The sequence below is a fragment of the Rousettus aegyptiacus genome, unplaced genomic scaffold, assembly GCF_014176215.1.
Source record: "Rousettus aegyptiacus isolate mRouAeg1 unplaced genomic scaffold, mRouAeg1.p scaffold_m13_p_16, whole genome shotgun sequence".
In the NCBI taxonomy this organism is placed as follows: Eukaryota; Metazoa; Chordata; class Mammalia; order Chiroptera; family Pteropodidae; genus Rousettus; species Rousettus aegyptiacus.
Window position 1 is genome coordinate 30,779,147 of NW_023416291.1, and position 4,998 is coordinate 30,784,144.

Genomic DNA, 4,998 nt, shown 5'->3' on the forward strand with positions numbered 1-4,998 from the left:
TTTCCTAAGTAAAAAAGTTTCTTGTTTCTGTAAGGTTCAGCTGCTCAACAGAGTCCGACTCATGATTAACAGGCATCCTTTATTGAAAGGCAAGCGATCCCAGGCAAGGTTCACTAGTCCCAAGGAAATGGGCCAGAGAAGTTGCACCTGGGCAGGGTCGAAGCAGGGTTTTAAGGGTCGCGTCCGGGAAGGGGAAGTTTCAAAAAAGGCAAAAGCACAGCATGGGACTCTTTCATTGGTGCAGCGGTGTGGCGCCACAGCATAGGACTCTTTCATTGGTGTTGTCTTGGTACCCACGGATTGGTCCATGGGCATCAGGTGGCTAGCAGGCGGGAGCTAGGGGCAGGGACCTGATGTCTTTGGGGGCTTTTCTGGGAGCACGGGCCTTACATACCACCCTGTTTGATGTAATAGGGTGTCGACTCAATCTATAGCTACTTCCTACTGAGAAGCGGCAAAGTGGTTGGGGGTCTGAGGCCGGGACTTCAGTGAGAAGGCAAGCATATGGATGTAAAAGTAGCTGGTTGACCGTGATCCGGGAGACATCGCGGATGCGTTCCATGCATCATGGGGTGGAGTGAGCTTCAGGTGAGTGAGGTGGTACCAGCACTGATGACTGAGGAGTTTGGCAGCTGTCAGTGTGGTCAGGATGACAGTGTGTGGACCTGACCACCGAGGTTCTAGTGCTCTAGGCTGTAAGCTTCTTTAGGAGGACCTGGTCCCCTGGAGACAGAGGATCACTATTTGAGGAAACTGGTCGGTAGCTGGGTCTGTTGTAGGGGCTGGGAAGCACAAGTCTGCGTGCTGCCTGAGTAAGCTCCATAGGAGAGAGAGATAAGGTAGATAAGAGATCAGTGGTGGGGGAATTGTGGGTACCGTTGATCAGTGAATAAAGTGGAAGGGTCGAACGGGGTTTGGTAGGATGAGAGAGGGTGCCGAGGCCCGGGCGTCTCGGAGTTTAGAAAAATACTGTTTAACAAGAGCTGGAGCAGACATAATAAAGACTATAAAGTAAAATAAATTATTTTGATATAGAATCTTTGTTTCTTTAGTGTATTGCTCACAGGTAAAGTAAAGAAAAATCTTTTACAGACCAATAATCCAAACTCTAGTTTTGTGTCAGTACACTGTTGATATTAAAGTTCATTTTAAAACCTTATGATAAATACATTTAATTTTAGCCAACTTGACTGTATAAAACAAGATTTTCTCTTTCGCTTTTCCTTTACAATTTCATATGTTCACTTATGTTCTTGTCCTTTATTTTCCTCTCAGGATTTCTCTTCACAAACCTTCTACCACTTTCCTCATTCCTTCAGTTTGCCTCTTCTCACTCACTCATAAATAACCAACTTTAAGACAAACACCTTTCCTTCAATTCCTTTCAAAATAAATCTCCATACTTTATACCTTCTGTTACTAAAAACATATTTTCCTTTCCATCATAATTAGAATTCTTAACCGAACTACCATGTTACATATAACGCAGGCAAATATAGATCAGAGGCCATGCACACACTCATATTTCCCCACCATCAGTATTTGTAACCTCACTGGGTGCGCACATTTCAGGGAGTGATAAAATAGGTTGGGTCCCGAGAGAACTCATTTCCCCCTCAGAGTCCAAGGGTGAAGCGGAAGAAAATTCCTGATTATGGAGAACATGAGAGGAAGGGTTTTTTAGCCTGATGAGGACCGGGTCATGGTGAGCCACGGTGATGGGGGTGGAAGTATACCAAATGATGGGGGTCAATGGGTTGGGAGGATTTGGGAGCCGAGGACAAGGGTGTCGGGAAAGAGGAAGAGCGGTCAATCATGGCCATCAGCAAAGGGGCCTCGGAGGGTGTCTGGAAGCAGGGAAACTGTAAAGTCCCTTGAAGTTTGGACAGGACATCTCTTCCTAACAGGGGAGTTGGGCAAGAAGGGATGATTAGGAAGGAATGAGAAAAAAGGAGATCCCTGAGCTGACAGAGCAATGGCCCGGTCTGGCGGGGTTTGATAGTAATCCCGTCTATCCCTGTAACTAAGATCTGGGAAGGAGTTAGATGCCCTGTGAATGAGGAGAAAACTGAATAAGTAACCCCTGTATCTATCAGGAAATTGATAGACTTACCCGCCACTTGGAGCGTTACCCTGGGCTCGGCTTTGGTGATGGGGGTCCCCGAGTCTAGGCATCTTCAGATGTCGGCGAAGCCAAGTACCTGGAGGGCGGGAATGGGGTCTGGCCGGCGCGTGGAGGCACAGGAGCCAGGCCCCGCTGTGGGCAGTCAACTTTCCAGTGGCCATTTGGGCGCACAACGGGCAAGGCCGGGTGGGCTGTCGTGGATTTGGGCATTGGCGAACCCAGTGGCCCTCCTTTGCGCGCTTGAAGCAAGCTCCCGGTGGAGCTGCAGTCTTCTGGGGACCCTCTTATTGAGGAGGATGGTTTTTGAGAGCCGGCCTCAGGGCAGCCACAAGGGCTTGGGTTTGGAGATCTACCTTTTGTTTTAGTTTGGCCTCGCGGTCAGCCTTGGCTGTCTCCTTTCAGGCATTATAAACTTTAAAGGCCATTTTAACCAGATCTCGGAGGGGGGATCTGGGGACCATCCTCAGCCTTAGAAAGTTTCTTTCTCATATCTGGGGCCGATTGGGAGATAAATCGGTTGGCCAAGGTGGCAGCTCGGGCCCGGGATTCGGGGGTCAGTCTTGTATGGAGAACAAGAGCCTTGGTCAGTCTATTAAGGAACATGGCCAAGTTTTCACCTGGGCCTTGCCTAATGCTATCTAGTTTGAGCAAATTGGCAACCTTATGGGTCACAGTCTCCATGCCTTCCTAAGAGGCACTCGACCATGTATTTTACTTGGTCTCGTCCCCCTTGCCCTTCTTGATAATTCCAGCCTGGGTCTGTGTCAGGAACTGCCCTGGGGCACGGGGGGCGGGGCGCTCAGGCGCGGGGTTGCCAAAATGGCGTGGGTCAGCAAGGGTCCTTGCTGCCGACCAAATGGCCTGTCGTTTGTCAGGGGTGGTGGTAGAGCCTATAATAACATAAATGCCTTGGAAGGGGAGGGTGTAAGCCCGGGCGAGCTGGGTAAATTGTTTGATATAGTTCGAGGGGTTGGTGGAAAAGGAACCCAATTTTTGTTCTATATGTGAGAAATCTTTACGAGAAAAAGGAACATGAACATTTGCTAGGCCTTCAGTGACCCCCACCTGGTGGAGGGGGAGGATAGAAGCCGAGGGAGGGACCTCGGGGAAGGAGGGGGACGTGGAGGGGGCGGTAATTTGGGTGGCGTCATGAGAGCGGGTATGGGCGCTGACAGGTGACTTCACGGGTGGGAGGGGAGGATAGGAGTGGGTGGGGAGCATGAGGCGGGGGAGGGGAGTAAAGGAGGAGACGGGGCTGGGGTAGATGGTGGAGGAGCAGGAGACGGCGTGAAGACGAAGGAGGATGGTGAGACTGGAGAAACTGGGGGAGGAGGAGAATAGGGTGGGGGAGGTCGGTTGGGAGGAGTAACTAACTCTTCAGGAGCAATGGTAAGAGAGGATGAAGAGTCGTCAGGCTCTGGAGGCGTGGAGGGTTTGGGGGAGGCAGCGGAGGGTGGCGGGGCTTGGGGGAAGCCAGGGTCAACAGGATTTGGGAAGAGGAACAGCGGGTACAGAGGGTAGGGCGGGACCGCAGAGTAAGGAACACCTGAACATAGGGGACCTCAGACCACTTTCCCGTCTTACTACAGTAATTATCTAAATCGCGGAGGATATTAAAATCAAACGTCTCAGTAGACAGCTATTTGGAATCATTATTGTGGGGATATTGAAGCCTGGCCTCGGTACAAAAGAAAATAAGCCATTTAGGGCGGATGTCCTGATCTAAGCATAAGGTTTTCAAGTTAGACAAGAGGCATCGTAGGGAGAGGTTGCCTCGGATTTGGAGGAAGTGTTCCCCATGGCCGAATAGGCCTCTCCCTCCCAGAAACTCGTTTTCCAACAGCCACAGGTGTCCCCATGACAGAACGGGGGTGGGATCGAGTGTTGCGGACGTCTCGGTCCATCCGACCCCGATATCCCTGGCCTCCCAGAAGAGCGCCTCTGACGCGGCCGCGCTTTCAGCAGACTCCGAGAGAGGCAGAGAGAGCGTTATCCAGCCAAGGAGAGTGGACCCAATGGAGTCTGGGACAACTTACCCCGTTTCTTGTCAGACAGGTGGTGGGTCCTGGTGGCCAGCCAGAGGTTTACTGGTAGCGGCGAGATGGGCCCCTAGTCTCTGTGAAGAGAGAGGGCACTCTTTCCCGCCCCACGTTGAGCTCCCAGAATGTAAGATTCTGCCGCTCAACAGAGTCTGACTCATGATTAACAGGTGTCCTTTATTGAAAGGCAAGTGGCCCCAGGCAAGGTTCACTGATCTTGAGGAAGAGAGCCAGAGATGTCGCACCTGGGCGGGGTTGGGGCAGGGTTGTAAGGGTCCCCGTGGAAGAAGGGGAAGATTCAAAAAAGGCAAAAGCATAGCGTGGGGCTCTTTCGTTGGTGCAGCGGTATGGCGCCAGGAGTGTAGTCCTGGCACCCGCGGATTGGTCCATGGGTATCAGGTGGCCAGCAGACGGGAGCTAGGGGCAGGGACCTGATGGCTTTGGGGCCTTTTCTGGGAGTACTGGCCTTACAGTCTCCTCATGTACAATTTATTTATCAGGTCTGATTTACATATTTAGTTATAAGGAATGTCTTTTTCCATCACAAAAACAACCATTCATCAAAAAAATTTTTGAAATGCCTACTATATAATCTCTACCATTCTAGGTGTTGGGAATTCAATGGTGAAAACAAAAAGTGACTATTTCTTTTTAAATATATGTACATGAATGCAGACAGACATATAAAAATATGTGTAAAGAGATAGATATTTACAATAGGTTTTATTGACTCTCCAAAACTATGACATAAAATTATGTAACAATGAGTTACACATGAATAAATCTGAAGGTATTGTGAAGAGTTAAAGCAAAAGTTCATGTCCTAAGCGACCA